Below are 15,786 nucleotides of genomic sequence, written 5' to 3' on the forward strand. Positions count from 1 at the left end.
ACAATCTTGTGGTTACCGACTGTGCTTTCTAATCCCCTCACCTTCCCCCTTATCCACACCCCGCCTCCCGTCTAGCAACCCTCAGTTTTTTCTCTGTGTCTCTGACACTGTTTCTGATTAGTTCATTCATTTATTCTTTTCTTTAGATTCCACATATAAGTGAGATCATATGGTATTTGTCTTTCTCTGTCTGACTTATTTCACTTAACATAAGGTTCTCTAAGTCCATCTATATTGTTGCATGGTAAGATTTCATTCTTCTTTATGACTGCATAATACTCCATTGTATAAATGTACCATAGTTTCGTAATCTACTCATCTACCTATGGGCATTTCAGTTGTTTCCATGTCTTGGCTATTGTGTATTGTGCTGCAATAAACATAGGAATGCATAAATTGTTTTGAATTAGAGTTTTGGATTTCTCCGGATAGATACCTAGGAGCAGAATTGCTGGGTCGCAAGGTAGTCTCATTTTCATATTTTTGAGATACCTCCATACTGTTTTCCATAGTGGCTGCACCAATCTGCAATCCCACCAACAGTTCACAAGGGTTCCCTTTTCTCCATATCCTCGCCAGCACTTGTTTGTTGATTTATTGATGATAGTCATTTTGACTGGGGTGAGGTGGTATCTCATTGTGGTTTTTATTTGCATTTCTCTACTGGTTAGTGAAGTTGAGCATTTTTTCATATGTCTGTTTGCCATCTGTATTTCCTTTTTAGAAAAATGTCTCTTCATGTCCTCTGCCCATTTGTTAATTGGGTTGTTTGTTTTTTTGGAGTTGAGTGAGTTTTCATAAATTTGAAATATTAACCACTTATCAGATAAATCATTGGCAAACATCTTTTCCCATTCAGTAGGATCCCTTTTTCTTTTATTGATGGTTTCCTTTCCTGTGAAAAAAACTTTTTAGTTTGATGTAATCTCACATGTTTATTTTTTCTCTTACTTCTCTTGCCCGAGGGGATATATCAGTAAAAATCTTACTCCAGGAAGAAACTCTGTAAAGTTTCTTCCTATATTTTCTTCTAGGAATTTTATGGTTTCAGATCTTACATTTAAGTCTTTAAGCCATTTTGAATTTATTCTCGTATGTGGTGTAAGGAGGTGGTCCAGCTTCATTTTTTTGCATGTGTTTGTCCAGGTTTCTCAGCACCATTTATTGAATAGACTGTCTTTACCATACCGTAAATTCTTGTTTCCATTGTTGTAGATTAAATGACAATATAGGCATGGATTAATTTCTGGGCTCTCTATTCTGTTGCATTGATCTGTGTCTGTTTTTATGCCAGTACCATGCTGTTTTGATTACTGTAGCCATGTAGTATAATTTGATGTCAGGTATCGTTCTACCTCCCACTTGGTTCTTATTTCTCAAGATTGCTGAGGCTATCTGGGGTCTTTTATGGTTCCGTATAAATTTTAGGATTATATGTTCTATTTCTGAGAAAAACGTCCTTGGTAGTTTGATAGGAATTGCGTTGAATATGTATATTGCCTTAGGCAGTATGGACATTTTAACTACTTTAATTCTTCCTATCCATGAACATGGTATATGTTTCCATCTATTTGTATCTTCTTTAATGTCTTTCTTCAGTGTCTTATAATTTTCTGAGTACAGATCATTTACTTCTTTGGTTAAATTTATTCCCAGGTATTTTATAGTCTTTGAAGCAATTGTAAATGAGATTGCTTTCTTAATTTCTCCTTCTGATATTTTATTATTGGTATATATAAATGCAACTGATTTCTGAATATTATTTTTGTATTCTGCTACTTTAGTAAATTCATTTATCAGCTCTAATAGTTTCTTGGTGGAGTCTTTAGTACTCTCTGTATATAGTATCATGTCATCTGCATATAATGACAATTTTACTGCCTCCTTACCAATTTGGATGCGTTTTATTTCTTTTTCTTGTCTGATTGCTATGGTTAGTGCTTCCAGAGCTATGTTGAATAGAAGTGGAGAAAGTAGGCAACCTTGCCTTGTTCCTGATCTTAATGGGAATGGTTTTAGCTTTTCCCTATTGAATATGATGTTAGCTGTGGGTTTATCATATATGGCCTTTATTATGTTGAGATATGATCCCTCTATTCCCACTTTCTTCAGGGTTTTTATCATAAATGTCTGCTGGATTTTGTCAAATGCTGTTTCTGCATCTATTGATAGGATCATATGATTTTTATTTTTCATTTTGTTACTGTGGTGTATCACATTAATTGATTTGCGGATGTTGAACCACCCTTGCATACCAGGAATGAATCCCACTTGATCATGGTGTATGATCTTTTTAATGTATTGCTGAATTCTGTTCACTAATATTTTGTTGAGGATTTTGGCATCAATGTTCATTAGAGATATTGGCCTGTATTTTTCTTTTTTTTTTTTTTTTGTAGTTTCTTTGTCTGATTTTGAGATCAGGGTGATACTGGTCTCATAAAAAGTGTTTGGGAGCTTTCCCGTCTTCTGGATTTTTTGGAAGAGCTTGAGGAGAATAGGTGATAATTCTTTTTTGAATGTTTTGTAAAATTCACCTGTAAAGTCATTTGGTCCAGGGCTTTTGTTTGTTGGGAAGTTGTTGATTACTGATTCAATTTCCCTCGTGGTAATCAGTCTATTCAGGTTTTCCATTTCTTCTTAAGTTAGCCTTGGAAGGTTGTATGCTTCTAGAAAATTGTCCATTTCTTCCAAATTGTCAAATTTGTTGGCATATAGATGCTCATAGTAATTTCTTAATTTTTTTTTTTTTTTTTTTTTTTTTTGTATTTCCGTGGTATCTGTTGTCACTTCTCCTCTTTCATTTCTGATTTTATTAATTTGAGTCCTCTGTCACTCTCTTTCTCTTTCTCTCTCTCTCTCTTTTTTTTTTTTTTTTTGGTGAGTTGGCTAAAGATTTGTTGATTTTGTTTATCTTATCTAAAAAACAACTCTTGGATTCATTGATCTTTTGTATTGTTGTTCTGGTTTCTATTTCATTTATTTCTGCTCTGATCTTTATTATCTCCTTCCTTGTACTCCCTTTGGGCTTATTTTGCTGTTCTTTTTCTAGATCCCTCAAGCGTGAAGATAAACCGTTGATTAGTGATTTTTCTTATTTCTTTAGGTAGGCCTGCAATACTATGAATTTCCCTCTGAGGACTGCTTTCGCTGTATCCCATTGGTTTTGGGTCATTGTGTTTTCATTTTTGTTTGTCTCGAGATATCTTTTGATTTCTTCCTTGATCGCATGGTTGACCCATTCATTATTTAGTACCATGTTATTCAGCCTCCATGGATTGGTGTGTCTTCCAGTTTTTTTCCTGTAGTTCATTTCTAATTTCATAGCACTGTGGTCAGAGAAAACAATTGGTATAATTGGAATTTTCTTAAATTTATCAAGACTTGTTTAGTGGACTAACATGTGGTCTATCTTGGAAAATGTTCCAGGTGCACTTGAGAAGAACATGTATTCTGCAGCTTTGGGGTGAAATGCTCTGAAAATATCGATTAAATCCAAATGATCCAATGTGTTATTTAAGGCCATTGTTTCCATATTTATTTACTGTCTGGAAGACCTGTTCCTTGTTGTCAAAGGTGTGTTGAAGTCCACTACTATGATAGTGTGGTACTGTTGATCTCTGTCTTTATATCAGTCAATATCTGTTTTATATATTTAGGTGCTCCTATGTTGGGTGCGTAGATGTTTACTAGTGTTATGTCCTCTTGTCGGATCAATCCCTTTATTATTATGTAGTGCCCATCTTTGTCTTTTAATATATTCTTCATTTTACAGTCTATTTTATCAGATATATGTATTGCAACTCCAGCTTTTTTCTCATTTCCATTTGCATGAAATATCATACTCCAACCCTTCACTTTCAGCTTGTGTGTGTCTTTTGATCTCAGGTGAGTCTCATGCATACAGCATATACAAGGGTCTTGCTTTCTTATCCACTCAGCCACCCTGTGTCTTTTGATTGGAACATTTAATCCATTTACATTTAAAGAGATTATTTATAGGTACACAGTTATTGCCATTTTTTAAATTTGTGGTTAGATTTTTTTCATCTTTCTTCTGTTTACAGAAGCCCTTTTAATTTTCCTGCAATGCTGGCTTGGTGGTAATAAATTCCTTTAGCTTATTCTTTTCTGGGGAGCTCTTTATCTCTCCTTCAATTTTAAATGATAGCCTTGCTGGGTGAAGCAATTTAGGCTGTAGGCCTTTGTTTTCCACCACTTTGAGTATCTCCTGCCACTCCCTTTTGGCCTTCAATGTTTGTGTAGAAAAGTCATTTGATAGTCTTATGGGAGTTCCCTTGTATGTAACCCGCTGTCTTTCTCTTGCAGTCTTTCTCTCTTTATCTTTAACCTTTGCCATTTTAACTATAATGTGTCTTGGTGTGGATCTGTTTGGGTTTATCCTGGTTAGGACTCTTTGTACTTCCTGGGCTTGTATGTCGGTTTCCTTCACCAGGTTAGGGAAGTTTTCAGACATTATTACTTCAAATATGTTCTCAACCCCTTGCTTCCTCTCTTCACCTTCTGGTATTCCTATGATGCACATGTTGTTGCACTTGATGTTATCCCAGAGGTCTCTTAAACCATCTTCATTGTTTTTTATTATTTTTTCTTTTTTGTTGTTCCATTTTGGTGACCTCTGCTAACTTGTCTTCTAAGTTGCTGATTCGATCCTCTGCTTCATCTAACCTGCTGGTAATTCCTTGAGGTGTATTTTTTATTTCAGTTATTGTGTTCTTTAGTTCTAACTGGTTGTTCATTATGATTTATCTATCCTTCTTTATGTCATCACTAAACTCCTTAAACATTCTTATCATCAGTGTTCTGAACTCTGTCTCTGATAGGTTGGTTACCTCTATTTCATTTGGTTCCAATTCTGGAGGTTTCTTCTGTTCTTTTATTTGAGATATGTTTCTTTGTTTCCCCATTCTGGCTGACTCTCTGTGTTTGCTACAATGCATTAAGTAGATCCCCTTGAGTTCTGAATTCTTGCTGGGTTATTTTATGTAGTATGTGTCCTTTATATTTGACTTGCACTACTTCGTTCTTCTCCTCTGCGTGTGCTCCAAAGGTGACTCTTGTGTTGTGTATATTGTCCTGTTAAAGAAGATCTTTAATTGCTTTTCACTTGTAAGTGGGGTTAACTCCTAGGCTGACTAGTTGTGAGACTTGGCTCTGCCCACCGCAGGGAGTTCTACTGCGTGAGGGATGACTGCTTAAATGAAGCTTGGCCTCTATGGGCTCTTGTGCCTGTTGAGAATTCCCTCTGGCTGTGTGACTTGTAGGTCAAACCCGGTAATACTCTGGTTTGGTATGGAGTTGGCCTCTGGGTGTGTTGAATCTTGTCCCTCTTGAGCTGGGCCCTGGTAGGGCAGTTTCAGAACAAAGCAAATCACCAAACACAACAACAACAACAACAACAAAGAAAAAACCAAACACATTTACATGTGAAAACAACCGATTCAATACAGGCAAAAATATCAAAGATATAAAAAAAAAACAAAAAAAAAACAGCACTAGTCCTAGTTTAAGCCCGCCAAGTAATCTCCAGGTTGTCCTCTGCTGTACCAAAGAGTCCTCTGCATCTTGTACAGGCAGAGCTGGTCACCTGGTGCCCAGAGTGACCCTGGGACTGCAGATTTATATGAGGGGGGCTGAGGGGTCTGGATGGTAGTTTCTACAAAGTCAGTGTAGTTTCTGCTCTTTCCTGCACGTATGCGCACTGAGAATAACACAGCCAGCCCTGTGCCCAGTTCTCCTGAGTCTTAGGGCACTTCTTCCCTGTGTGTGTGTGTGTGTGTGTGTGTGTGTGTGTGTGTGTGTGTCCGGTGGGATATTTCTGAGTTGCTGAAAATTCAGAGCTGCATCTGCTGAACCCTGGGAGTGTCTCCACAGTTGTAATTGCCCTGCCCTAGGTAGTCCAGAAAAGGTGGGGGCTGGGGGTGGAGGAATCCTTCTCTCTCCCAGCCAAGTAGTATCACACTCTTCCCAGCCTCTTCCCTGGGTCAGAGCTGCGCTGCGCAGCAGGTCCTCCCAGAGCCTGAGCACTATGGCTCCTCTCTAATCTGACACTACTCCCCAGTTCAGGGGCCAGCTTAAGTCTCTGGAGAGTGGGGGAAGGGCCCAGGTATGGAGTTTACGCCCTTTGTCCGACCTAGGGCCCAGCTGGAGGTCTCAGCTGAGGTTACTGCCTCAAATATATGAGAAGCAGAGCATCAAACCTTAGTAATAGTATGTGATGAATTTCAACTTGTTCGGTGCAGTCAGTCGGGTATAAGCTATAGTTGACAGACGATGTGTTGTAAAGTGTGCTGTAAATCATCCTCCATCATGACAATGCTCCATGTCACACATCACTTCTGATGAGGCAATTTCTGTTAAATAAAATACTATGGTATGTCCTCATTCACTTTATTCACCAGACCTGGAAACATGTGACTTCTGACTCTTCCTCAAAGTCAAAATGACCATGAAAGGTAAACATTTTGAATTGATTCAGGACATAGAGGCAGCCATGACAGCACAACTAAAGACACTCATGAAAGAGGACTTCCAGAAATGCTTCAGAAAGTAGCAAGAATGATGGGATAAATGTGTTCAAAGTGAGGGGGAATATTTTGAGAGTGATTCACAGCAATGTGTGTTTTACTCTAATAAATCCTTTTTTACTTAAACATTTATTGCATTATTTGGTGACACCGTGTAGTCTTTTAAATTTAAATCAAGCAATTTTTTTCTTTGTGACTACTTCAACCAATCTGTTTTCTGTTAATGAAGAGAGCCACTAGTTAAAAGCAGAGTAGAAAATCATGTGATACTATGGGCTATTTCTAGTGAAAAATGATATTTATTCAGTGTTTACTATAAGCCAGACTTTATTGTAGACAATTTTGATCTCATGTGATACGGAGAATGACCCTTAGCTCTAAGTGCTATGGTTATTCTAGTTTTCACATCTGAAGAAACAGAGGTACAGAGAGTTCAAATAACTGGCTGAAGGTCACACAGCTGGTCCAGATCTGGAATTCAAACTCAGGCAACTTTTCCTCAGAGCACATCCCTCTGAGCTCTATGTCACAGTGATCCTCTAAGTTGGAAATCACATACATTTAATGAGGCCTCATGACATACCCAGCATTTCTCTGTGCCCTTTAAATCATTACATCATTTACTACTTAAAACACAAGTATGGGATAGAATCATTATTATTCACATTTCAGATATTAGGAGAATTTAAATGTGGTAAGTGACTTGTCTATGTGAATATTTAAAAAAATGGCTGAGGAGTGTGAACTCAATTCTTTCTCAAAATCTGAAAACCTCAAAATGTCTTCTGATGTGTGTGTAATGTTAATCACTTTCTTTTTTTTTTGACGAGAACTTTGAGTACTGATTTCTGTACTTGTAACTCATTTTTAATGGCCTGATTCATTGAAAAAAAAAAACAAACAAAATAAAACAACATGTATATATATACCTATATACACACAAACACACACACACACATATGTATATATATATAGAGAGAGCGCGAGAGAGATAACATCTTTAGAATTGAGAGTCTTTAAATATGTAGTATGTCTTAAAAATGTTTGTATCAATTGACCTATTTTTGAATGGGAAATCTGATTTTAAATACCAAAGTTTTTTTTTCTAAATAAAAGCTCTTAATTACATAAATATATAGTAACACAAACAAGAATTAATAACAACCTAAATACTAAGTAATATGGAAAAAAGTTGAGTAAGCTGCAGTAATTATTTTTGGTGAAAAATTGTAAGTTCATTAAAATATTTCCTAAGAGTAGACAGTAACATGGGAGACACTTATAGAAATGTATTCAAAATAAAATTTTGGACATAAACTTGTTATATGCTAATGCTAAAATTCTGTTTAGTGATTATTCTTGCTCTCTTACTCTCCTTTTTTACTCTTGTGATTTTTTTTCCTTTTAAAGTATTTTTGTCGGAAGTAGAAAAATATCTGAGGAAATGAGGTGGTACAGTCATAGTCTAAGTGAGAATGCAATTAGTCTTTTCATTGTGCTTATGAAATTATCTGCAATTAGAATTGTGTGCTTTGTCTGGTTTATGTGGTATTTAAAGACTTAATTTCCAATAATATACCATTAAAGGTCATTTAGCAATGGTGGCCATAGGGGATTAGCAGAGAACAGTGGTGTTACAAAAAGGATTGGCCGAAAACAGGTGAAAAGAATATTTAACTACAAACAATGCTGAAGTTCACCTTTCTTAGCTAGTTTTAAAGAAAGCAGAATAAATGTATTCTGATTGCTTTAATTTGATTAATGTGTACATTCCCATTGATACGCATGGCCCCTAGTCCACAGGGTATCTGTATGGTAACTTCCCATGGAGGGAGGGTATGATACAGGCTATAAGCTAAGAATGTGTGAGAGCATGTAAGGAAAGTCAAGCCTATATGGCATTCTAAGGGATAAATGGAATATGGACTTTAGGTGTAAGTTTCAGATCTAAGACTGGTTAGTTACCTGAATACATATTTTCAGGCTAATTAGCTTTCAAGACACACAATACTATTTGTTTTGCTTAGAATAAGCAAATGGTCCTAGGCAGCCCATACAAGGATGAAGGGGGACTTGTGCATATGGAAGGGGGTGGTAGGGGAATCTGCAAACATGGGAGATCACAGTCAGGTTGACATAGGGTCACATCCTTGAGGAATTTACTAAACTGCATTAAGTTCCAGTTTCCTCCTCTGCAAAACTGAGTTAATCATAGAACCTGCTCATGAGATTGCTGGAAAGATACCTTAAGTGTGGAATCTGCTGCAGTGTTCCACATACCTGTATGTTGCCACCATTGCCATTATTAGAGGTATTATTATATCCAAAACTCCATGGGGCAATAGATGAATGTTAAGCGGTGACTCCATATACTTCCTAGATATAGAGAAAGGTTGGGGCATCTCCAGAGGAGGAACTTCCTTTTTGAAAGAGTGTAGCCCAGAGTAGGATGGCTAGAGTACAGAATGAAGGGCAGAAGAAGTCAGGAAAAGAAGGGCTACATCGCACTTTGAGTCTTCTGTTAGGGTGATAAGCTTGCTCATTGAAAACAAAACAAACAAACAAAAAACACAAACAAACAAAAAAACAAAAATGAAAAGGAAAGAAAAGAAAAGAAAAATGCCTGCTATCTTGCAATTAAGACTCTCTATTTTGAAGGAAGATGGTATGAAAAACTGCTTCAGGCTGTAGAGAACACCAAGAAAACTAATTTAGAGGGAGAACTTTAATCAGAAGGGAATTGTGGACTATGATGTTCAGATTTTGAGGTAAAGGAGAAGAAGTAAATTGTAGGTTTATGTTTTAAACATAATAGTGAATAAATTGGAAATTAAATGGGAAGAAAATGTGGCAAGTGTTAGAGATAAACAGCAAAGAGAGCGGAAAGGCTAACAGCTATAAAAAACACATACCAGAAGCTTATGAATTGGGTTCTTCTTTGATGTGCTATTTAGCTTCTGTTAATATAGCTGTGGATATTTTTCCCTTTAACAAGTAAAAGGTTTCCTCCTGTACACAGACTTGTTTTTCATCTAAGTGAGTTTAGCAAACATGCAAACCCTAGCCAAAAGTCATTGACAGTGGCTTGTTTGAGAAATCAATGATTAATTTAAACAAATAGATTGTTTAAGTGGACATTGAACTTTCATTGTACAAAACATGGGTGGGGGGGTGGTTAATGGTTTCAATTGATTTTCTGGGCTCTCTAAACACTTGTGGGCAACTCCTTTCCCCTCTCCCCTCGATCCAACAAGGCTCCCAGCTCAGGAAGTGTTGGCTTTTTCCTTGCAACAATTTAGTGCATTCACAAGTTTCATAAGGCTGAATTCTGGCCTATCAAATTATAAATGTTTTTCCTCCATTGTTAATCGATGCTTCACATTCTAGGTAAGACACAGGGCTTCCTTATGAGGTTGGCAGAACCCTGAGCCACAACCTGGGATAAAGGCAACTCTCCCTTTGCTTTTATCAGCCATCCTTCTACACCATCCCCAAAATATTTATTCTATGTTGACTTTATGGATAGAGATGGGCATTTTGTCCTCACACACAGCAGTACCATCTATAATCGGTTATATCATGTTTGTTCTCTACTTTTGCCTCCCTCTGGTAACATTTCACTTTAATGTGATAGTAGCATGGATCATGGTTTCAGGTGATGGCAGTTTGATTCGTTGTTATAAAGTTCATCATCAAAATTTTGCCTAATGATTTTCCTAGCTGTTGAAGGTCCTTACCTAGACCCATTATTTCATTGTGTTATAAAAGTTTTGATGTTAGTAACAAAATATTCTATTTCCTTTTCAGTGGGAGGTTTGTAGTCCTTCTGCGTACCACATTTCTGTTGTTGATTTCCTTGTGATACTATATATAAGTGCTGGAGTCAATAGAGATTACTTGTACAGGGGCCCTTTTGCCTACTATAAAACCTTGAATTTCTATATAACTGCATTTTCCTGGGGTCCTAAACATTATCTTCAGGGATATAGACATTATCATCCTGTATTTAGAAAATTTATTTAATGAGCATGCGCTACTTATAGACTAGGGGAAAAAAGTAGTTTTAGAAACTGGGTAACAGAAGCAGAGTATATCCAGTGCAAACTACTACTGGTAAATAATTAAATATGCATCCAGTATAAAATCTAAGGAGACCCTTTACTTATAATGATAGTTTGGGGACACATTGATGTATTTTATATGAATAACCTACTTAGTAGTACTGTTGTGATGAAAGATTTTTTTATTCTATATTAAAACAAATAAAAGAGATGGCCCTCAAGAGAAGTATGCTATAATTCTGGTGGCCGAAAATATGTTATAATGAAATATAACTATCCCTACTTCAATTATGATAAAGGTTTTTCAATAAATTTTTGACATTTTTGAAGGCCTGGTTTCTCATTAACATCGCTATAGAGCATTTGGAATTATTAATCCCCTGTGAGAGCTTTGTCTCTCACGGAGTATAGTGTCAACTTCCAAAACCGTATTGCTATTTTGCATATTCTTTTTAGAGGGCACATTTTACCTCGCTGGAATACTCACAGTGCGGACCTCTAAACAACACTGCTAGGGACCCGCAACTAAAATCTGCTGAGAACCCATGGACGGGTAATAATATGATCATATTGTTTTATGGGGGGCAGAAAATAAAGGGTGATTTCTAATACCCATGCTAATTTGACACAAGTGGGCATTCTTGACACCAGGTTTTCAAAAAAGGTGAAGTCCCCATGTCAGATTATTTTCTGATAAATACAGATTAATAAATATCTACTGCAAAGAGTTAGTTTTGTAGTTTGCAATTTTAAGTACGTTATGTGTTTATTTCACAACCAGACAAATGTTTGTTGAAGTTCACTTACAATGAAATATAAGAATGGCCACGGCAGTATACATTGCCTGAAGTCAAACTGATTGATCCTAAATATTCCTTCATAGAATATGGAACTATATCATCTTTAAAAATTTCAAAGCTAGATGCCCCAGGATGGTGCATTATTTGAAATAGTGCTTTCTTGTTGTCATGACTGAAAAGTTCAGTGCAGTTCTGCAAATATTTACTTATTCATTTCTATGTGCAAAAAATTGGAAAGCATGAAGGAAACAAATTGGGACTTCATTAATAATAAATAAAAACACTTTGTCCTTTGTTACAAGTGACAAATTCAAACATGCACTGAGGATAAGCAAGCAAAGAAAAGCATGAAGCTGCATGAAGATAAGTGGTAACATTGGTGAAAAGGGTCATTGTGGCAACCTATGATTACCTGCTAGGAAGACATTGATCGTTTCCAATGGGCGAGATGGAGAGTGACAATTGTTTCTCAACTCTGGTGATTTTTGTATACAAACAAATTTGGCCTGCAACCCCAGTGTTCCAAGATCTAATTGTTCAGTGGTATGTAGATTCCTGTTTTTAGATAAATTATTGGCTCATTATTCTAGACAAACAAAATACTTTTTTAGAACCTCTGCACTAAACTCCTCGATACATGTGTGATAGTTACTTCATATTTTTTAACACACTGGTTTCTCCAATGACATTGGTAGAAAAAGGAAGCAAATGCCTATTGTTAATTCTTGCATAATTTAAATTGTATTTAAATGTAAACTTCTTTTGTAAGAAATGAAAATAGACAGTCTCTCTGACCGTCCCTTCTACCCCACATACTGGAGTCAGTGAGGTCTCTAGCACACTTGGGCTTGCATTCTTCCTCAAACCATTTTGGGTTTTATTAAGATGGTTTGGAATTTTACTTTCAGATTTTTATTTGCATTGCTATAAATATTTGCCTATTATATTTCAAAAAGTTAATTTTAACAACAACCTTAAATCCCAGAAAGTAATATCCAAACTCTCACAATCAAGTTGTGTTTTATATTTCTCTATTCTTTCCTGAATACCACAGCTTCCTCTTTATACATCCTTGCCTTTAAAAAATACAGTTCTTTCCTTTACCTAAAAGGAGGAAAATATTAATACCTTGAATTATTCAAACTCCAGTGAGCTCCAACAATCCTGGGCTTTCATTAGAGTTACTGGTTGAAAGGGCAATGCAAATCTGCAGCTCAAATAGTGTCATTTTGTTAACAATTATAACTTTTTTTTTTTCAGTTCTCTGTTTATATCTGATGTACTTTGGTCTTTTTCTCACTATTTGCCTAATTTGTGCCAGCAATGGGAGGTACTGAGAAATAATTCCAATTGCTGGACTTTTACTCACTTTTGAATTCGAGTTTAAATTTTCTCTCTGCAGAGTAAGAGCTTTCCACATGAAAAACGAACCCGTGAAAGGACTGGACGATTGAACTTTCATTCTCTTCCCTGCTTTGCAATGAATATAAACTGACTCTGTTTCAGTTTATGCACCTACTCATTTTCTACTTTACAGAAGCTTTTATGCTAAGGAAATGTCTGAGGAACTTCTATCTCCTGGGAAGAAAAGTGTGTTATATGTCAAAGCTGCAATTGTTAAAAGACTGTAATATTTTCAAAGGCTGGGAATCAAGGTCAAATCAAAAGGCTAAGTCCCTTTACTTTTCTGCATATATTGTTTCCATTTCTCTTCTCTCTATTATAATCATGTCTATTTGCTAAAAGGTTATGCAAAATAAATTAGGCTTTTAGAGCACTGACAGCTCAGCCATAGAGAAATTCTTTCCTCTATTTTTTTTTTTTGCACTTTAAACGTGAACACCTGCTACACTTTTAATGAGCTTTAAATTATACTTTACACCCCTGTAACAAGAATGGATATTGCTCTTTAGCTATAATCAAAGAAAATATCAGGATGACTTGTTGCTAAGAGCAACCGCTTGTCAAAAAAAATGATACTTTCTTCAGTAACAATACAGATAGATAGGCCCAGGTTGATAGATGGAAAATATGATTTATACTACATTGAGAGTTATCAATCTTTTAAATTTTCTTGTCTTCTATGATTCAGGAGGAATTTGTCATTGCTCAGTGGCTGTGCCTGGATTATTTTCTTTTGTTCATATCTTTGTTCTTTCAGTCTCCTTGCTTGTTATAGGCCAAAGGATTAAAATGAAAAATTTCCTTTTGGCTTTTATGTTCTCTGACACTTAAAATGGATAGACTTTAAATAAGATTCCAAGACTTTAAATAAGAGTCCAAGAGCCTCTTGAAATACCAAATTATAATGATATATATTTATTTCTTGAATTCTATTTCCCCTATAATTTGATTCACTTTAAAATACTTAACCTTATTTAAATGATCTCTAGTCACTTTCCGTGTTTTTTTTTTAAAGAAGTTTAATATATGACAGAAAAGCAATCGTTAAAACTATAGCAATTTGGCTATGTTCTATCCTCACATGAGAGATCTTAGACTTCATGGACAACCAGATATTATTTATTTTCCACAATGGTATCAATTTAATGCCACCGACAGAAGAATGAGATGGTTGGGTGAAAGCGAAGACTACAGTGGGAGTAACTAAGAAACAGTGCAGTGGACGCAGAAAAGAGGCCGATGGAGGTTTTTCTCCAGTGTCCCCCACCCCCACCCCCAGTCAGGCACTGAGAGAGGCAGGATAGTATGCTAGAGGAATTACAGCTATGAACATCACCACCAAAGCGTGCAAAGCAGAAGTAGGGGCCTCTCTGTTGAGATGAATACCTACCCATTGCTTGCTTTCTGGTTGAGTCATACAGTGGAGATGTGTCCATAACACAGGCTGTTCCCTTAATAGTTACGTTTGGACTCATTGTTCTGTAGGTTTTCCCTCTATACTGAGAAGTAGGGCTGGTCTCCATGTGGCTGTTCTGTTATTCAAAATGCCTTTTTAAAATGATCTTGAAATGCAACAAAAAGGAAAATGAGGAGAAAACAATAGAATGGAACTGGAAAGATTATGAAAATGAAGAAAGATGAAGAGGAGAAAATAAAGAAACAAGACAGGAATATTTTAGCATTTTTTCCCATGCCATTTTATTATCGCCATAAGGTTTGGAAAACAGTGCACTGCTAAATTGGCAAGATAGCTAACATAGTAAATTCCAGAACTTTAGGTTTCAAATTTTTCATTTTTATAGAAGTTTTTTAAAAATGTTTTTGAACTAAAATGAATAAAAATGCAATAAAAACCCTTTCTTCTTCATGTATTTCCTAAAATAATATACCTTTGCCTGTGAGCACATATTACGGTACTCTCCTTTTCAAAACAATAATTAAATCTCATTAAAAGTAGCAGAAGAAATGTACTCTTTTCTCTTATCACCGGTAACAAAAAACTTCAAAAAAATCTTTGGTTCCAAAGCCCCTCAGTATGCGAGCTATCTATTTATACTAATTACTCAAACTTTGTGAGACTGAAAACTAGAGACAGAATTCTCCTGAGGGAAAAAACAACAACCACAAACTGCATGTTACATGTGAGGTTTCCTAAAATTCATTGCTACAGAAAGAATATCATGTTTGGTATTTTAAGTCAGCTAATAGCAACGATGACTTTATAATAAAACAATAGTAATAATAGTATGTTTACAGAGATATTTCTGTGTTTAAATTGTCTCTAATTACATCATTAAGTATTAGAAAATGTCTTTTAAGCATCATTGTGTGTTTTCTCTGAAACTAACATGATAGAACACAAAATACTGGAACTAGTATTTGATTTTTCATGCGACTTTGAAAAAGCACAGAGATAAAATGTATTAAATCCAGTGAACATATTCTGCTATATTCTGTAAGATAATCACCAATTCAGGGAAGTTCTTATCATCTTATCTTACCTTGCTCCTTTTCATTATGTCTGTCTCCAGGTTCACACAGTGGTACTCAGTTTTCCCAAAGTGCTATAGCTGAAGTTCAGTCCATCTTTTCTTGTTTTTGGACATCAGAGTGATAGGTTCTCGGATCTTTGGACTCTGGAACTTACACCAGTGGCTCCCTGGTTCTCAGGCCTTTGGATTCAGAATGAGTGATACCACCAGCTTTTCTGGTTTTCCAGCTTTCATAAGGCGGATTATTGTGAGAATTCTTGGCCTCCATAATTATGTGAACCATTTTCTGTAATAAATTTCCATATATATATATATATATATATATATATATATATATATATCTATCTATCTATCTATCTATCTATCTATCTATCTATCTATCTATATAGATAGATAGATAGATATATATATATATATGCATGTGTATATATACCTACACACACACACACACACACACACACACACACACACACACACACAC

At 35.9% G+C, this 15,786-nt stretch overlaps 1 long non-coding RNA gene across 1 annotated transcript; it reads right to left on the bottom strand.

Moving 5' to 3' along the window:
- Window positions 1–6,831: 6,831 nt before the first annotated feature.
- On the bottom strand, window positions 6,832–15,561 carry LOC109459737 (uncharacterized). The gene is made up of 3 exons (XR_002139436.3): window positions 15,315–15,561; window positions 14,204–14,375; window positions 6,832–7,085 (listed from the first exon to the last, which is right to left on the bottom strand). It is a non-coding gene; the product is annotated as an uncharacterized LOC109459737 (long non-coding RNA).
- Between the last annotated feature and the right edge of the window lie 225 nt (window positions 15,562–15,786).

This window comes from Rhinolophus sinicus, chromosome 15 (genome assembly GCF_057876585.1).
Source record: "Rhinolophus sinicus isolate RSI-liver-muscle chromosome 15, RSI-T2T, whole genome shotgun sequence".
NCBI lineage: Eukaryota > Metazoa > Chordata > Mammalia > Chiroptera > Rhinolophidae > Rhinolophus > Rhinolophus sinicus.